The sequence below is a fragment of the Petaurus breviceps genome, unplaced genomic scaffold (genome assembly GCF_028583685.1).
Source record: "Petaurus breviceps papuanus isolate PSGF00001 unplaced genomic scaffold, PetGlider_PUasm1.0 89749, whole genome shotgun sequence".
Classification (NCBI taxonomy): Eukaryota; Metazoa; Chordata; class Mammalia; order Diprotodontia; family Petauridae; genus Petaurus; species Petaurus breviceps.
This window is the reverse complement of record NW_027187114.1, coordinates 115,997-136,504: the sequence shown is the minus strand read 5'-3', so window position 1 is coordinate 136,504 and position 20,508 is coordinate 115,997. Positions and strand designations below refer to the sequence as shown.

General features: G+C 41.1%; 1 long non-coding RNA gene across 1 annotated transcript in view; it reads right to left on the bottom strand.

Annotated features, from left to right (window-relative positions):
- Positions 1 to 10,409, bottom strand: part of LOC138176497 (uncharacterized) — a 26,471-nt gene extending 16,062 nt beyond the window's left edge. The window contains exons 1-3 of the long non-coding RNA XR_011172315.1: positions 10,316 to 10,409; positions 2,551 to 2,599; positions 1,420 to 1,561 (exon numbers count right to left, since the gene is read on the bottom strand). This is a non-coding gene — a long non-coding RNA (uncharacterized lncRNA). The remainder of the gene's footprint in view (positions 1 to 1,419; positions 1,562 to 2,550; positions 2,600 to 10,315) is intronic.
- Positions 10,410 to 20,508: the final 10,099 nt, after the last annotated feature.

Sequence of the window (20,508 nt, the reverse complement as noted above, 5' to 3'; positions counted from 1 at the left end):
TATATATATATATATATATATATATATATATATATATATATATATATGCACACTAGGTAAGGGAAGATATTTGGGTAGCCACCTCAGCTCAACACCATCCACAATGTCGGGAAAAATGGAAATCATCACCCTGCTAGTGGAGAAAACTGAGGTTGGACACACATCGTGAAAAAGGGGCATTTTGTCCTATTGAATCCAAGTCAGTTTGGTTACTAGGAACAAGACACATATGTTGAGTAGAAATTTCATATAGCATAGAAAAAGTAGAAAATGGAAATAAAGTTAAGTCACATAGATTAGAGGAGGGGTTTAACAGCAGGGCTCCATCTGCCTAGTAGCCTTCCCACACATCAAGCCTTTATCACAAGTTACACGGTCTTCTAGGTGATGAGTGAATTTTTTAGAATCTGAATACTGTACAGTAATATGAGGTAAAGCAAAGTGATTATACAAGAAAAAAAGGTATAACATGAAATTGACCAAGTATATCACATGCAACATCTTTAAAGTGATTTAATATATTTTATATCAGTGATAGGGTCTTGGACCCAATTTTCTCCAGGGATATGGTATTCAAAACTTTTTCTCCATATTTTGGGGTGCCCTATTGTCAATAACTTTTGAATGTACTCCTTCTGCATTAGACTATAAAGGTTTTAAAGGGAGCATTTTGCCACCTTGAGCAATAGACTGACATTAGTTTCTATCTTTATCTCATTAATTATAGAGGTGTTGAATAACTTTAAAAATTGGCTTTCATAATCTAAGGTTCGTTGGTGAGGGAAGATCGCTGTGGGTAGCCATTGAACATTTATGGTCAAAGCTTGAGATACATCCTGTCCAGCACTGAGCAGTCTTCTGGACAGGGTCTCAAGATCTACAGAGTTAACTGCACCCAAACCAGTCCCTGCCCCACCCAGAAGTGTATCATCCCATGCTCTCTTTATTCTGCTACAAATATCAAATCAGGAAAGGTGATATTGAAAAGTATCCAATGCTTTTGACTATTCTGGGTGACATTCATACAGCTCTTAGACACTTTTACAAAAGCTGGTAGGTGTATGACAGGGGTTCCTTCCCTCAATATCTTTATGTAATCCACCACCAAGTTAGGTTCTCTATCACTGAAGCATTGGTGCATATCAAAAACAGTTCATGGTAGGTGTCATTTATATATATCGTGTCTGAGCGATCGTGAATAGTCCAAGTAGAACAGTTCTCTATGGCCTTCAATATAACATTTCTTTGCTCCGGTGGTAAAGAAAGGGGTAGCGGGGCTATGCAGCACGAGATATTAGTTACATTTTGGAATATTAAGTTAAGTGGGAGATGACCCCTGATTGCAGCTCTAACTGGTACAGTGCCCTTCTACACTGTAGCATTAGATGGGAGTATTTTCCAGTCGGTAATATCACATACCTGCCTGGGAGGACAGGTGAAGTCATCCTCCTGCTGGTTTTATGAAGAGTTAGACCATCTCAAAATGATCATCTGGGTATTAAGGTGTTGAAGTTCATATCCAGGTGTCCAAGCTCTACAACAAGAATGTTCCTGCAAAACACTTTATTCATGTAGAAAGACATGAGTTAATGGAGTGACATATAAAGTATCGTCACCAGGATAACAAACAAGCATGGTGTTATTTTGTCCTTAAGCTACAATTTCTGTGGCCTTTGGTTTATCTGGAGGCCAAGTCCTCACCCAGACCTTGGAGCCAATCTTCATAGTTGTTAAGTCAGAACCTCCAGTCCTGGTATTAATAGGAGGTGGCAAGTCCTTTTACTCAATTCGGAATTTAAGCATGGAATGATTACTATTTGGGCAATTCTCTTACCTTCAGTGGTCTGATAAGGCTTAGAACTTAAATTTTGTACAATTACTTTAATTTCCCCTACATACTCAGAGTCCATGACTCATCTTAATATGTGGATTCCTTTTGCTGCCAAACTAGAGCTTATAAAGTAAGCCTATAGTACCCAGATGGTATCTTAATACCTATGCCGGTATTGCAAGTTCGAATTTCCTGAGGGTCTATCCACCAATCTTCCAAGGTATGCAGGTCATGGCCTGCAGATCCTGTTGTGCCTTGGAAAGGAGGCAGGGCTCTGGATTTCAAGGCCCACCATTGTATTGTTTTTAAGATTCTGTGACCATAAGCACAGGAGCCCCAATACCACCTCAGCTACAGCCATGCCAAAAGCTCTCAGAGTCATCTACCCATCCCTTAGAACCCTCTTCCTGCTAATTTGGGGGGGTGGGCTTTCCTGCTTCCCAGCCCCACTCTCAGAAGATGACCACCTTAAAGAAGCTACTTTCTTAGAATAGGACTGAGTGTAGAAAGGCCCTCTCCTATTTCTGCCAAAATGGACAACAGTATTGGAAAGTATCCTTACAAAAATCTACCTAATAATGAAACACAGAGATCCACACCTCTCATTAAAAGCACACATTAAACAAGTTTAAAAGAGACAGAAATACTTGTGGAACACAGTGATGTTATACTTCACTTAGCAATAGTATAATCAGTTAAACAATGAAATACATACTCACCCCTGGATGTGTCCAGTGTATCGGAAAGTGACCAATCTCTGGGGGAATCCTATAAAATAGGAAAGATGCAAGAGTTGAGTCCAGATGTGCTCCACAGGTGACATTCCACAGGAATTCACCACCACTGAGTGTACAGAGACCCACGGTGTATCAGCAATGCCATATTCACAATGCCTATGGAAATTGCAGATATGCTGATATAATTATCCATCACAAAATACATCATGCTTGCCATATGGGGGAATAAGCTAGAAAATTTATTAAGATACCAAAAGACTGAGCCCCAAAACCAGAAAGTGAAAGCCATCAGAGTAGTTATGACATTGGCACAGGTAGATAAAGTAGAAAGCACCCACATTCTCAAGCCTTTAAAACAGAACAGGCTACCTCAGGCAAAGGTCCTCCTCTCCCCACTCACAGCAACCACACAGCGTCCGGGAAGCATGCTCCCAGCAGCTCTAGCCCCTGGCAGTCCTCAGCAGGAGTCCTTAGCAGAAATTCTGGCTAACTCAAAAAGGGCTTCACGCTGCCGCTGCCTCTGCCTCTGCTGCTGCTGCCACTGCAGGAACTTTAGTTTGGCTTCCACTTCCTCTTGCTCCGCCTCTTCCTGCTACGTCAGCAAGTCCAATGGGGCATGGAAGATCGTTAAATCCCATAACCCTTACACACGGACCCCGTGCTCATCATGTGGGTTTGGTTATAGAATTGGAGGGGCTTCTGATGGCAATCCCACATAGGTCATTGTCAGCAGAAGTTCTAGGTTGTGCTTCAGGAGCCCAGATCTAACAATCAGCACAGACTATGGAAACAAATGGGAGAAGTGGAGCAGCTCTTCATTGCAGGTTGTAAAACATTAGTTCCTAATGGCTACTAAGCAAGGCATGAACTGGTGACTGGAATTATCCATCACAAGCTGAGTATCTTTCAAAAGTGAACAGAGGACAAATGTTCCTGCTACAAATGGAGACCTCAAGATATCATTGGGAGTTCAAAAATAAATTGTACCGGAAGTGGAACATTGTCGTGGAATAAAACTCTTGTCCCCATCTCCTAGACACAACATTGATCCATAAATATTGGAGAACAATGTTTTTAATGGAATAACTAGTGTTCCTAATCTCTATGCTGCCTGCATGAAAACCTTGCAACATATACACAACAAGGGGAAGACCTGAAAACCATGTGGGACTAGGGTGAGGACCATGGAATCCCCACAGTCCTGTCTCCTCCAAGAATTGCCCTAAAGATGTATTCAGGGAGCTGCAGCAGATGCGTTCATGTCCCAGTAATTCGACTGAGGTAGAATAGACAGTAATTCTGTGCAATGATCTGAAGAACATCAGCTAGAAAAGAATCCATAGCATGAGATGTAAACTCCATTAGAACAGCTAATAGATGAATGATAGTGAAGACAACAAATACTCTGTGGGTGCCATGGTGTGAAAAGCACTTAGCAATTAACACCATATACCAAAATCAAGTCTAAATGGGTGCATGATCTAGGTATATAGGTTGATACTGTAAGCAGTCTCGTAAAACAAGGAATAGTTTACCTGTCAGATTTGTGGAGAGGGAAAGACTTTATGACTAAACAAGAATTAGAGAACATTATAAAATGTAAAATGGATAATTTTGACTACATGAAATTGAAAAGCTTCTGTACAAACAAAGCCAATGTAAACAAGATTAAGATGGAGGTGGGAAATTGAGAAAGAATCTTTACAACCTATGTCTCTGACAAAGGCCTCATTTCTAACATATACAGAGAATTGAGTCAAATTTATAAGATGCATGTCATTCCCCAATAGATAAATGGTCAAAGGATATGAACAGGTAATTTTCAGAGAAAGAAATTAAAGATATCTATAAGCACATGAAGAAATGCTCTAAATTACTATTGATTAGAGAAATGCAAATCAAAACAACTCTGAGGTACCACATCTCACCAGTCAGATTGGCTAAGATGACAAAACAGGAAAATGACAAATGCTGGAGCAAATTGGAACACTAATGCATTGCTGGTGGAGTTGTGAACTGATCCAGCCTTTCTGGAGAGCAATCTGGAATTATGCCCAAAGGGCTATAAATACTTTCATATCCTTTGACCCAGCAATACCACTCCTAGGGTTATATCCCAAAGAGATCATAGAAGTGGGAGGAAGAGCCATATGTACAAAAATGTTTATAGCAGCTCTTTTTGTGGTGGCAAAGAATTGGAAATTAAGGGGGTGCCCCTCAATTGGGGAATGGCTGAACAAGTTGTGGTATATGCATGTTATGGCATACTATTGTGCTATAAGAAACGAGGAGCAGACGGTCTTCATATTTACTTGGAGAGGCTTATAAGAACTGATGCTGGGTGAGAAGAGTAGAACCAGGAGAAGTTTGTACACAATTACAGACACAACGTATGTGTGATGACCAACTTTGATAGACTGGACTCTTCTCAGAAATGCAGTGATATAAGTGAATTCCAAAAGACTCATGATGGAGAGAAATGTGTGCATCCAGAGAAAGAACTAGAATGAACTGTTTATATCCAGGTGGAAGGAAAATACCTGATCTTTTTCCTTTTCTTGTTTGGTTTTATGTCCTCTTTACCATTTTTCATTCCAGCTGATACAATCCATCTTTATAACCTGATTAATGTATAATATGAAAGTATTTACAGATCCTATACTTGACTATATGCAGCCATGGGGCGGGGGAGGGGGGGGGACAAAATGTGAAACTCAAGGAATTGTGGAATTGAATCCTGTAAACTAAAAGGAAACAAATTAATTAAAAAATAAATAATTAAAAAAGTAAAGCACTTAGCAAACATCTGATTTGAACCTTACAACCACATTTACTTCGTCTTCGTTTTATTTTCATTCCCATTTTATAGATATGAAAATTCAGGCTCAGAGAGTTTAAATGCTTTGCCATGGCTACACTGTGAGTAAGGCAGAACTTTAGTCTAAGTCGGGGGGGGGGGGTAGAAAACCCGGCAGCCTCCCGGGATGTGGCCCTCTAGGTCCCCAAGCATGACCCTTTCACTGAATCTGAACTTCACAAAACAAATCCCCTTAATAAAAGGATTTGTTCTGTATAACCTGGACTCAGTCAAAAGGCTGCACCCAAGGATTTGGAAGGGCTCACGTGGGCTCGAGGCCGCAGGTTCCCAGGCCCTAGTCTAGGGCTGTGCCTCCCATTCCAGGTGTCTCTCCACTGGGCCAATTCACTAGTGGCAGGGAGGATGGTGTTGGAGACAAAAAAGCCCCAAATCTGAAGTTTTAGAAAAAATGTATTATGCCCCCTGGTATAGGACACTGAGGCAGAAATGAGGGTGTAGGTCCCTCTTGTCCAGGCTGTGGAAGGTTTATATTACAAAGGATTTAGACCAGGCTAATCACAAATAAAGAGCTGAGGCAGACATGCTGCCTCCCTGGATGCCCCGCTGTCCTTCCCGCCCAGCGAGATCTTTGTCTCCTGTCTGTAGAAAGGAGGCTGAGCCTCGTCCCTTCACCATTCCCCTTCCCCCCTTTCCGCTCCTCCTCTGCTCTGGGGGTAATTAGGAATCCAAGTACCATTCACGGACTGGTGGTTTGTAGATGCTGCTGCCCCTACTGTGCTCTCTCTTTCCTTTGGAGCCCAGGACAGCCCTCCCTGGACCTCCCCCTTCCCCTCTTTATCCTCTCAATCCCAGTTTCCATAAAGAGGCTGATCCTCATCAAACACAAGCTGAGTTCAGCTGCTGCCCCTCACCCCAGCCCCAGCAGCCTGCCCTCTGGAACCTGGGAGCCTGGTCAGTTCCAGGTCCACCTGCAGGTAGAGGGTATACCTGCATCCCCTCCCATAGACAGTTTGGGTGATATTGGCTGAAATGACTGGGGAAGGGGCTCCCCACTTCTCTGAACCTCATGTCGGAAACACCCCTCCCCTCCCTCCTCCCTTCCCCCTAAGTTCTGGAGGAGACTAGCCCCTCACTGCAGTGACATCACAGTGTCAGCCCATCCCACCCTCTGTTAATTGTAAGTCTTCTTTGTCTGGAGGAGAAAGTTAAGGTGAAAAGTAGGGGGAGGTCTGCATGCCTGTCTTCCACTTCCCTTTCCCTCCACATTTCTCTTTTGGCCAGGACCCCCAGGGTCTTCCACTCCCAATTTGATGGATTGCGGGGAGGGGTCTTGAGGAATTACTTAGAGAGACCTATTCACTGAATTGCCATTGTCTCCCTCAAAGTGAGAACATGATAAGACCTTAGCTTAAAAGGGTCAGGATCTCCTGCTGGCATCCTGGGCCATCTCCAGTCATCCTGATGAATATCAGGCCACTGGACCCAGATGGTCCTGGAGGAGAAAGTGAGGCTGGTGACCTTTCACAGCCCTCCCTGCCTCAAATCAAAGTCAACTGCAAGTCATGGCATCATCTCCCTGATGTCATGGTCTTCTTCGAGAATGAAGGACAAACACAAGTACACCCCAGCCCTCCCATCTGACACCCCCATTTTCCAGACTGAGTGATCCTGAGGGTCCTGCCAGTGCTTAAGTGGCTGTGAGTGAGGTAAGTGCTCCCTTCCCCGCTCTGGCCTCAGCCCCTCCCTTTCTTCTCCCTCTCTTGTCTTACTCCCCTCCCCCAAACCCATCCATGAAATTCCAGTCCCCAATTGCCTTTGCTTAGTGCGCTTCAGGATGTGTGTAAGGGTGGGTGGCAAGTCCTAGAAATATCAATACCTTTTTATGCCTGTATTATATGTGTAGGTAGGAACATTTTTGTGCATCTGTGTGTGTGAGAGAGGGAGAGACAGATTCAATGTGTGTGTGTGTGTTCAGGGGTGGACCTGTGTGTGCCTGCTGCTCCTGCCTGGGGCTTTCTCTCTTCCCAGGCCTTTGTCTCGAATTCTGGGGCTTGGGAAGTCATCAGATGGGGTGAATTTGGTACAGGCCAGGAGGAAGAAGCCTTTGAGGACACTCTCTCCTTCCCCTCCTCAGGTGGACATTTCCATCCATTCTTCCTCCCTCCCTTCCATCCTTAACCTCAAGGCTAGGGAGAGAGGGAACAATCTAGGAAGTCTTTCCCTCCCCTTGTCCTATCCTTTCTTTCTTTTGGCATCATTTCATTTAATATTACAGTTGTTTATTCTTCTAGTGATAGCCAGCACCAGACAAAAGGGGCATTTTCATATACCTTATTGTTGAACAGAAAGACCAGCCTGTCCCTGAACCTGTGGATTTCTATGATTTACAGACTCAAAGTGGTTTTTAATGTGCTCTTCTCTCATTATGAGAGATTTGGAACATGTTGTCATAGGGCTATGGATAGCTTGGATTTCTTCCCTTGAAATCTTCCTGTTCATATCCTTTGACCTACTGGAGAATGGCTCTTGATCTTGGAAATTGGAATCAGTTCTTCTCTGTCTTGCATATGCAGCAGTCCTTAGAGAACTTTACTGCAGAGATGTTTTCTTAACTTAACTGTTACCCTTCTCATTTCAACTGTATTCAGTCTTTCTCTGTAAAAAGGTTTCACCTTCATGGAAGGAGCATCATCCATTATATTCATTTACACCAGACGTATACAGTTGTGAATATCTATTACTTTTTTTAAACTTTCTTTTAGTCTTCCTAAGTTAAATCTTACAACTCTTTCTTCCCAAAATATCTGTCAGTTTTAAACTTGTTTAAATGGGCGTTGAGAACATCCCTCAATCTTCTGCCTCCTTTTTAATGAGGAGCATTTTTATCTATTTTTCTTTATTATGTGCATTTTTGCTAGGAGGCTTGTAATATATCTGTCCAAGTTTGCAGAAAAATAGGAGAAAGCCTTTCTACACTCAGCACTATCTAAGACTCTGGTTACTTTAAGAAGGCGAGTTTCTGAGAGTGTGGCTAGGAATCAGGAAAGGCCTCCATTAATTGGTAGGCAGAGGGTTGTAAGGGATGGTTAGATGACTCTGAGAGCTACAGGAACAGCTGTAGCTGAGGTGGTATTGGGACTCCTGTGGTTATGGTCACATAGAACTCCACATAGTGCTGTGTAGAGCTCCAGCCTTGGTAGGCTTCCTCATAGAAAAGCCCTCTAAGTATTCTCAGAAGACTCCTGAGACTTTTGTTTCACCCAGACAGACTTCCTGTAGGAGCAGAGAGAAGGGATTCTCAGCAAAACACAAGGACTTGCTCATGGTCTTTAGCCAGGAGCTGCCTCCTGATTTTCCTATACCATAAGTGTTTGACTGGGGACGTCCCCTCCATTAAGAAGGGGTTCACTTGGTTTCCTTAAAGGGCATCAAGAAAACATTTTTCACTTACAGGTTAAGTTACTGCTATCACTGTGGATACTCCAAGGTCAAAGCAAACAGATACATATCAAAGTGGTTGGAGTAAGATATTCTGGAAGGTAAAGGAACTTGGATTACAACCAAGAATCAACTACACAGTAAAACTGAGTATAATCTTTCAGGGGGTGAAATGGACATTCATTTAAATAGGAGACATTCACACATTCCCATTAAAGAGAACAGATCTAAAAAGAAAATTTGATTTTCAAATATATGACTCAAGAGCAGCATAGAAAGGTAAACAGGAAAGCAAAAATGTAATTTATTCAACATGGTTAAAGTGCTTCCCCCCCTACAAGGGAAGATGATCCTTGTAATCCATGAATCACTATTAGGGCAGTTAGGAGGAGGCTGTGGGTATAAACTGACTTCAATGGGACGAAATAAAAAATTAAGAGGTGAGAAGGAGGGCTGCACTGGGAGAAGATGGAAGGGAGAGGAAGAATGGAGCAAATTACATCACATTTAAAGTTACAGAAGACCTATTACAATGGAAGGAAAGAAGGGAGAGGGCTGAGCATTGTTTGAACCTTACCCTCAACAGATCGGTCTCAAAGACAGAATAACATACTCATTGGGTTGGGTTTGGAAATCTATCCTATATAGGGTAGATGACCAAGGAAGATGAAATGAAACAGTGCTCAGGAGTTATTTTGCTCAATCATATGCCAGCAAAACTGACAATCTCTGTGAAATGGAAGAATACTTAGAAAAATTTAAACTGCCCATATTAACAGAAGAGGAAAGAGAATACTTAAATCACCCTATCTTAAAGGAAGGCAATGAACAAAGCATACATGAGCTCCCTGGTAGAAACCCCCTAGAACCAGATAGATTTAAAAGGGAAATCTACTAAATATTTAAAAACATTTGATCCCAATACGATATAAACTATGTGAAACAGCAGGTAAAGAAGGGGTCTTATATAATTCTTTTCATAGCCCTAAACACACAAACTTATACCTTATTGGTGGAGCTATGAAATGAAACTTCCACTTTGGAAAGTAATTTGGAATTACGAAAAGAAGGTAAGAAAAATGTCCAAAGCCTTTAAAATAAAGACTCCATCACACTCCAGTGAAGCCATTAAGAAGAAAAAAATCCCCACAGTTTTCAAAATTCTTATAACAGCACTTTTTGTGTCAGTGATGGATTGGAAACCAAGTATACACTCATCACCTGGGGAAATGCTAAACAAGATATGGAACATGAACATCAGGGAATACTACTACCATGCTGCTGTAAGAAATGATATGTGTCATGGAGTACAGAGAGGTATGGAAAGATGTTCATACAAAATGAAATAAGCAGAGCCAAGAAAACAATAGATATGCATGTAACTACAACAACTAAAGTGGAGAGAATGACAAAAATCTTAAAAGTACTTGCTAGAAAATGTTAAAGATCAAGTGGGAATGACACTGAAACGAGAAGACAGCATCATCCTACCTTGTCCAGGAGGTGAGAGGTCCACTGGTGTCACACATTGCACAATTTTTCCCCAATTCATCACTCAGCTGTACTGGCTCTTCCTTTCCTTCCTAAAGCAAGAAATACTATTTGTCACATAGCATGGCTTTCAGGGATGGGGAGAGGGAGGGATACATGTGAAACAGAAAACATCAATAAAAATGTTAAAAAGAGGTCAAGTATCTCAAGCATAATTATGGAGGAGGGAAGGAGGAAAGAAAGGCTTTTGGGGTTCGTGATTATCAATAGCAGAACTTAAACTATGCTACAGATCAGTGATTATAAATACAAGGTCATTCCTTCGTCCTGCAGGGGTCAGCCCTAGGTCAAGGGCATCCCTGGTAGGCATTCCTGCCTCTGCCTTGTTTTTGTCTGTCTCAGGGACCTGGATGCAGAAAGAGCCAGTCTGTGGGGCCAGGTCTGCACCCCCCATCTTAGACCCCTGAGAAGGGTCAAGGGGCAGTTCTCACCTAGGACTTGTAGACCGTGGAACTGGCTCTTACAGACCAATTTTGAAAAAATTTTAGGAAACTCAATTTCAAAGTCTGTAACCACAAAGTAAAAGAACCCTCCCAATAAGGACTCAGCCCCCAGAAAGACAAATTCTCCTTCTGACCAAGTGCAGATGTGCATCTTTTCTGGATTTTAGTCTATAACCTCTGTCAGAAGAGAGATGGGTGGCTGGAGTGATTCATCCTCAGTCTCTGAACTCAAGATTTATCATTGCATTAATTACAATTCCAAAAGTTTTCAAAAGCTTTTTTTTTAATTTAATGTTGTGTAATTTCATTTTGTTCTGCTCATTTCTCTCTTCATCCCAATATAATCGTCTGCCCATTTTCTTCTGGAACTGTCTGTTTCATCATGGCTTATGGTAGAATAATATTCCACTATATTCTTTTCCCACAATTCATTTACCTCTTCCTCATTAGATGGCCACCTCTTTCATTTCCAGTCCAGCTCCTCAACTTCCAAATCCGGAATGATGTTCATCATCCACTGTTATACTCCATCTGAACAAAGCCCCACCCCCTTCCCCTCTCCCCCTGTCTCCTCCCTTTCTCCCCTATCAGTCACTGCCAAGGTTATATGGTATATATCTGTTACCTCAGTTCCCTCTCTGCCCAGATATTCCTTTAAGACCTTCAGAGAGCCCATGGGATCACAGGGCCCTAGATCTAGAGCCTGAAAGACAGAGTTTCTGTATAAATAATAATCAGTTTATTAATTGGGCTATCTGAGATCCTGGACAAATCTGAAGGACTGGTGATGAAAAATGCTTTCCATCTCCAGAGAAATAACGGATGATGTCTGTATACAGAGTGAAGCATACATTTTTTGTGCTTTCTTCATTTTTTTGAGGTTTAGGTTTTTTTCTTTTGCTATGTTTTCTTTCACAATATGGCTATTATAGAAATATTTTCCTTCTCTGAGGGGGGTTGGAGGAGGAGAAGGGAAAGACTTTGGAACCCAAAATTTTAAAAGAAAATGTTAAAAATTGTTTTTTGTGTGTAAGTGGGGAAAAATAAAATACTAAAGATCTAAAAAAGTTAGGCTAGTTAAGAATATATTGGTGGTCAGTGGTCGCTCTACATAACCAAGATAAAACCACGGAGATCGCTGAATCGTTAAAAACCTCTGGAAAAGAAGGTGTCCTTGACAGGTGAAAATCAACCCTGATGGGTTAACAATTAATGAATGTGTGTGTATATATATGAGGAGGTGGGTTAAAAGTCTTCCTCTCCTGCTGTATACAGGGCTTGATCATGAGACTCAGCCACCTCCAGTAGTCTGGACAAAGGGAATCCATCTCTTCCCAGACAACTCTGATTGGTTTTCTCCTTCCTGAGTTGGGTTACCCTAAACCACAGTGGGGGGCGGCAAGGCGTAGACTTAATGCTTTAGGGTTGGGTTGGAGTCCTCCTGCCAAAGATCATGGATCACATTCCCTGAGGTTTGGAAAATGTCATTTATCAGCAATGCCCTTCAGAGACTGACTGCCTTATTGGGTGGTCCCTGAATGAGGAAACAGAGAGAAAAAGTCTCAATCCCAATTTACTAATTGGCTATTAATATATTAGAAAAAAATAACTTCTCTGAACAGAGAGATGCTATTTGGAAGTAGTAAAACTGAAGTGGAATCCAAGCAGTACTACTGAGGACAGTGAATGCAGCTGTAGCCTCGCTATCTGATTGTGTATATTTCCAGTCTTATTGGTTCTTTTTTGGGGGGGTAGGGTTCTTTTTTTCTTTTTTGCCTTTTTTTTACTAGCCCTCGATTGGGCAGTTAGGTGGTGCTGTGGATAGAACCCTGGATTTGTAGCCAGATAGATCATAGTTGAAGTCTGGCTTTAGACACATACTAGCTATGTGACCTTAGGCAAGTAAGTCACTTAACCCTTTTATAACTCAGTTCCTTATGTGTAAAATGGGAACACACTGGAGAAGGAAACAGCAAATCACTATAATATATTTGCTTAGAATACTCCATGGATAAAAATCTATGGCATCACACACAGTCAGGCAAGACAGAATGACTGAACAAGAAATGCTGGGCAAATATTTCTCTGAATGCCTAATTTCACACTGTAAAATTCTCAGTCAGATGTGATATTTCTTCATAAATTTCCTTCATATATTTGTAGATCCTATATTTGATTGCATGCCGCCATGGTTGGGGGCAGGGGGAGAGGAGACGGAGGGAGAGAATATTTGAAACTCAAGGGACTGTGGAACTGAATTTTGTAAATTAAAAGAGATCATGGTTTTTTTCCATTTATTTCCTCAAAATATTTCAGTCCTTTGGTAGGCAACATGAAGACTTCATCCACCTAACCACAGTGAGGTGTAATATCAGCTCGATGGTGTCCCAACTGCTATGAACTCTTATACTGTATCAAATGCCTTTTGATATGATGGACAGTGTAATAGAAAATTTTGATGATGAATTACTCTGAATTCAGATCAACACTGACGGAATTCAATATTTTCTTCATTTCATAAATTTTGGATTTGATTTAGCTCCATTCTGCTGGCTTAACCAGGGAGGAGCAATAATATGGCACAAAATTCAATAAAAATATGGCTTAACATGAATTGTAGGTGTGGACATGGGATGACAGACTAAACGTGTAATATCTGCATGTACCACAAGACAGGAATTTCACAATATATTGCTCTCTTGCCTAAAACTTTCATTACAATGCAATGTTTCCTCTGTCCACAAATGGCACCAAATGTTCCTAAATTATGCAATGTAGATTTTAACCACTAGATGTCACGAAAAGACTGTAACGTAATCTTCAATTACACTACGTTGGTCAGAAACCATTTATTTAAAACCTACTACATGGGGCAGCTAGGTGACACAGTGAATAGAGCACCCGCCCTTTACTCAGGAGGACTTGAATTCAAATCTGGCCTCAGACACTTAACACAAAAAACTAGGCCTGTGACCTTGGTCAAGTCACTTAACCCCAACTGCCCTCCAAAAAAAAATGCCAAAAGCCTACTACATGCCACACTCTGCTCTGGGTGCTAGGATTCCAAAGGAAACAATCCCTGCCTTCAGAGAAAAGTATGCCGTATTGAGGGAACCCTTCTCTGTATGAGCAATACAAAACTCAATAAACTGACCCTTAAAAAGGGGAAGACAAGTCTCACCATTCCTTTCCAGAGGTGAAAGGTGCACAGGGATGGCAACATGAATCTACTTTCAGACGTTTTCAATGTAGACTTTCATTTTACTGAATTATTCTTGAAATATATTTTCTTGTTTAGGATGTTTCTCTGTATACTTTTTGTTCAGTCATTTTTCAATTGAAATAGAATTTTTCTGTCTCTTGATGCTGGACTTTGGTGGTTATATGCAGAAATATTATTGTGAGTTTACGATTTATGTGGGTTTAGTTTAGTTTCTATCCTACAACTTTGCTAAAGTTGTAGGCTTTCAACTAGTTTTTAGTTTATTCTCCAGGATTATATATATATAATCAGCAAAGATTGAAAGCTTTGTTTCTTCATTGCCTATACTAATTACTTCAATTTCCTTTCCTTCCCTTATTGTTAGAGCTAATATTTCTAGTACAATATAGAGTAAAAGTGCTGATATAGGGATGTATCAGCAATACAATATTCACAATGCCTATGGCAATTATAAACATGCTAATATGGTTATTAATCACAAAATATACCAGGCTCTCTATATGGGGGATTAAGCTAGAACATTTATTAAAATAGCAAATGACTGAGTCCCAAAACCAGAAAGTCAAAGCCATCAGAATAGTTATGAAATTGATACAGGTAGATAAAGTAGAAAGCACACACATTCTCAAGCCTTTAAAACAGAACAGGCTACCTCAAGCAACGGTCTTCCTCTCCCCACTCACAGCAGCTACTCAGCGTCCAGGAAGCGTGTTCCTACCAGCTCGGCCCCCTGCAGTCATTGGCTGGAGTCCTTAGCAGAAATTTTGGCTGGGTCAAAAAGGGGTTTGGGCCTCCACCTCCACCTCGGCACTACTGCCACTGCCTCGGCTGCTGCTGCTGCCAGTCACTGCAGGAACTCTAGCTTGGTTTCCACTTCCTCTTGCCCCACCCCTTCTTGCTACATCAGGAAGTCCAATGGGGCATGGAAGATCTTTAAATCCCATAACCCTTACAAGGGTATCCTTGCTTCTCGCCTCATCTTATTGTAAAAGCTTCTACCTTATCTGTATTACAGATTATGCTTGCTTATTATTTTGGATAGAATTTACCTATCATTTTAAGGAAAGGCTAATTTATTGCTATGCTGTCTACTGCTGGTCTGTTAGGGGCAGGAAGGTGGGCTCGAGGAAGGGGTCCTTAGATCATAGACTGTTGGAGGTGGGAGGATCCTTATGTGAAAGTGAGGGGCTTCTCTGATTATCCCACTCTCTTCAAAGTAATACCTACCTTAGAGAAGAACAGTTATTAATTGAATCACTCAACCAATCAAAATCAAGTGTGAACAGGGTCTGTATATATCTTCTGGAATCAATCAAAAGCACTGCCTTAAGGGATCTGGTCATGCCTTTAGGAACTTCTCTGAAAGAGAGGACCCATCTCAGAAGAAGATGGAGATTCCCAGGGTTTGGAAGTAGAGAAGAAGGAGCAGAGTTGTAGCAAGCTGAGCCAAGACATGGGAGAGCTGGGTCAGGCAGCAACAGGAGAAAGAGAAGGCAGGACTGAGCTGGGGCAGAGAAGGAAAATATCAAAGATGGACACTGGCTCAGTGAGCATCTCAGAGTAGACCCAGACTGGTGCCGTGCCACCAGGGTACCCACCTACTCGAGGCCCAGGAAAGTTCCAAGAAGGTGTCTGCTCCTTCCTGAACTTCCCCCCCCCCCAATACCCATCTAGTCATAGACACTATGGTAATCTGCTTATTGGCCACACAAAGTTTTCTAGTAATATGGATTTTTCCTCAACCATGAAATTGCTGGGGGTTTAATACAGATATAAATGTCAATTTAAGCAGGGAGCTCAATCTGTGCCCAAATGTTAGGAATTTTCCCATTGCATAATGTTTCCTCTAAAAGAAATTCCCTAAAGCTGCAGAAGAATGAGCTCTGTGGACTGAGGAGGGGCATTATATGACTCTCAAGATCACTTTCAAAATGAGCTTTTGATTGTAGGGTGGTGTTACACTTAGATAACACATCTTAGAATGTCAGGGCTGGGAACATCCTTAGATCACACAATGTGAGATCTGGGAGGACCCAGAGACCAGAGAATATGGAATGTCAGAGCTTGAAGGGTCTCTGGAACATAAAATGTCAGAGGTTGGGAGGATCATATTAGCATCACAGAAGGCCAGAACTGAATAGGACCTTGGAACTCAGAATGTCACTGCTCCAAGGGGAGCTCTCTAGACTTGCCACACTAGAAGGTCCTCAGCATACAGCCAGAAAGAGCTGGGAGGGTCTTCAGAACACTGAATCTGATGATTTAGTCTGAATGTCTGTAAGGATGTTTGCCTAATCTCACAGTGTTTGAGCTAGGGATCTTCCCAATTAGGGAGGAGAACTGAGGTCAAATCTATTGATATATTGATGCAGTTGCCTAGTATCGTTCATCCTTCAAAGCTAACTAAGACTAAAGTCCCACGTCATAAAAGTGAGCCCTACTTCTCAGACAAACAGGAGTGAGAGACAGCCCAGCTTGTAAGGATCTACCTCAGCCAATGGGAGCCGGGTAAGATGGCTCGAACGTCATCAAAGTGATCCCTATGTCTCAGACAAACAGCAGCCAGGGACAGCCTAGCTTGTAAGGATCTATCTCAGCCAATGGGAGCCAGGTAAGATAGCTATTACATCATAAAAGTGAGCCCTACTTCTCAGACAAACAGCAGTGAGGCACAGCCTAGCTTGTAAGGCTCTACCTCAGCCAATGGGAGCTGGTTAAGATAGTTCTAATGTCATCAATGTGAGCCCTGTGTCTCAGACAAACAGCAGCAAGGGACAGCCCAGCTTGTAAGGATCTACCTCAGCCAATAGGAGCCAGGTAAGATAGCTTTTACATCAGAAATGTGAGCCCTACCTCTCAGACAAGCAGGAGTAAAGGACAGCCTAGCCTGTAAGCATCTACCTCAGCCAATGGGCAATTGGCAATATCTCCCTATGACCTTGATTCCATTGTATGCCCCCAAATTTAATAGATTGATATGATTCTTTTTAATAGTAATGAAATTTGAAGATCCCTTTGTGTATTGTTAAGCTAAGAGGTACTTAGCTCATAGTTTTAAATTAAGCCTCTGTTAAAGAAACAGAAGGTATGAATCCCTGTTGCTGATGTAACAGGAAGGGGCTGAACAGGGAGGAGCTATACCTTATTTAAGGAGGAGCACAAGCTGGATAGTCAGAACTTCTTGGGATAAGTTTCATGGAGGTAGAGCAGCTGTGGCCCTGGGAGAGAGAGACAGAATTTCTATCACAATGCTTCTGCTGCTGCTGGACTGGAACTTGCACGGAGAAAGTGATTTTGATTTTGAGAAATGGAGAAAGTAATTTTGATTTTGAGAACAGAGCTGCTGAAGACTTCTGAGGGTCAGCTCGAGCCACTGAGGGCAAGCTGGGGCTCCCAGAGTAAGCACGACTGTTTGTACTTTGCCTGTCTGTGACTCTGTTAAGTTCCTCTTCCCAGGAACAGAAACTGAAGGACTTGAGGTGGACTAGATACTGTGAGCTTCAATATGGAGAAGAAATTGCATGGAGCGCTGCACAAGGAACGGGGAGCTGTCTGCCTTTGAATTCTGGTGGCAGACGGGGATGATAATTTTGTTCTATGACAATATTCCAGTTCCAGTACAATTTATTTTTGAATTCCCAAAGATATCTTGAGGTCTCTATTTTTAACATGAACATCCATCCACTGAAAGATATTGAGATTCTGATGGATAATTCCAGCCCCCAAGTCAAGTCTTGCTAAGTATTCATTAGGTAACAGTGTTTTACAACTTGCAGTGAAAGAAACTTGTATTGCAACCAAGAATCAACTGCACAGTAAAACTGAATATAATCTTTCATGGGGTAAAAGGGACATTCTATTAAATAGGAGACATTCAGACATTCCTGTTAAGGAGAACAGATTTAAAGAGAAAATTTGATTTTCAAATCTATGACTCAAGAGGGGCATAGAAAGGTAAACAGGAAAGCAAAAATGTAATTTATTCAACATGGTTAAAGTGCTTACCCCCCTACAAGGGAAGATGATACTTGTAAATCCTGTGTCACCATTAGGGCAGTTAGGAGGAGGCTGTGGGTATAAACTGACTTCAATGGGATGAAATAAAAAATTAAGAGGTGAGAAGGAGGGCTGCACTGGGAGAAGATGGGAGAGGAAGAATGGAGCAAATTACATCACATTTAAAGGTACAGAAGACCTATTACAATGGAAGGAAAGAAGGGAGAGGGCTGAGCATTGCTTGAACCTTGCTCTCAACAGATCGGTCTCAAAGACAGAATAACATACTCATTGAGTTGGGTTTGGAAATCTATCCTATATAGGGTGGATGACCGATGAAGATGAAATGAAACAGTGCTCAGGAGTTCTTTTGCTCAATCATATGCCAGCAAAACTGACATTATCTATGGAATGGAAGAATACTTTGAAAATTTTAAACTGCCCATATTAACAGAAGAGTCAAGAGAATATTGAAATCACCCTATCTTGAAGGAAGACAAAGAACAAAGCATAAATGATCTCCCTGGTAGAAACCCCCCAGAACCAGATATATTTGAAAGGGAAATCTGCTAAATATTTAAAAACGTTTCATCCCAATACTATATAAACTATGTGAAAAAGCAGGAAAACTAGGAGTCCTATCAAATTCCTTTCATAGCCCTAAACAACGGAGTTGAGATACACACAAACTAATACCTTATTGCTGGAGCTGTGAAATGACATTTCCACTTTGGAAAGTAATTTGGTATTATGCAAAGAAGGTACAAAAAATGTCCAAAGCCTTTAAAATAAAGACTTTATCACACTCCAGTGAAGCCATTAAGAAGCAAAAACTTGTAAAGCGCTGGCCCTGGAGTCAGGAGTTCCGTTCTGGCCTGAGACACTTAACACCCACACAAAAATACTAGCCCTGTAACCTTGGGCAAGTTACTTAACCCCAATTGCCCTCCAAAAGGCAAAAACAAACAAAAAAACAAAAGAAGAAAAAAGTCCCCATAGTTTTCAAAATTCTTATAACAACACTTTTGTGACTTGGTGTAACAATTCTGTTTGATAATCATGCAATTCCAATACAATTTATTTTTTGATTCTCAAAAAATACTCAGTATTTTACTTTTCCTATTACATGTAAAGTCAATTTTCAGCATACATTTGTTATGATTTTGTGTTCCAAATTTTCCTCTTTCCTTCCTTCCTCTTCTCCCTCCTGAAGATGTCAAGCAATCTGATATAATTTACACATGTGCAATCACACATAACATATTTCCATGTTACTCATGTTGTGAAAGAAGAAACAGAAGAAAAGGAAATCCATGGAGGAAAAAAAAACAAAGAAAGCAAAAATAGTAGGCTTCGATCTGCATTTAGACACCATCAGATTTTTCTTTGGATTTGGATAGTATTTACCATCATTAAGTCCTTTAAAAGTGTCTTGGCACAATGTATTGCTGAGAAGAGCTAAGTTAACTATAGTTGATCTTTGCACAATGTTGTTGTTACTATGTAAAATGCTTTGTTTCTGCTCACTTCACTTGGCTCTTCCTAGTTTAGGTTTCAGCACCATATTTGTGTCATAAAATGAATTTAGTAGGACTCCTTCTTCACCTATTTTCCCAAATAGTTTATACAGTATTAGAATGAATTGTTCTTTAAATGTTTGGTAGAATTCACTTGTAAATCCATCTGGCCCTGGGGATTTTTCTTAGGGAACTCATGGTTTGTTCAATTCCTTTTTCTAAAATGGGGTTAATTACTATATTTCCTGTTCTGTTAATCTGGCAATTTATATATTATTTTGGTATTATTAGTATTATTTATTAGTATTCTTTCATTTCCCTTAGATTGTCAAATGTACTAGCAAACAATTGGGCAAAATAGCTCCTAATTATTGCTTTAATTTCCTCTTTTTTGATGGTGATTTTTGATACTGGTCATTTGGTTTCCTTCTTTTTTTGAATCAAATTAACCAAAGGTTTATTTTATTTTTTAAATAAAACCATCTCTTACTTTGATTTATTAGTTCAATGGTTTTCTTCATTTCAATTTTATTAATCTCTCCTTTGATTTTCAGGATTACTAATTTGTTGTTTAATTGGGGGTTTTTAATTAGTTTTTTTAGCTTTTTTAGTTGCATGCCTAATTCATTGATTTCTTTTTTTTTTTTTTTAAGCAATTGGGGTTAAGTAACTTGCTCAAGGTTACACGGCCAGTTATTTCTGGGTGTGGTGCTGAGTGTCTGAGCCCGGGATTCGATCTCCAGGTCTTCTCAACACTGGAACCGGTGCTCTTACTCGCTGAGCCACCTGGCCGCCCCTGAGCAATTGGGGTTAAGTAACTTGCTCAAGGTTACACGGCCAGGTGTTTCTGGGTGGGTGCTAAGTGTCTGAGCCTGGGATTCGATCTCCAGGTCTTCTCAACACTGGAGCCGGTGCTCTTACTTGCTGTGCTACCTGGCCACCCCTAATTCATTG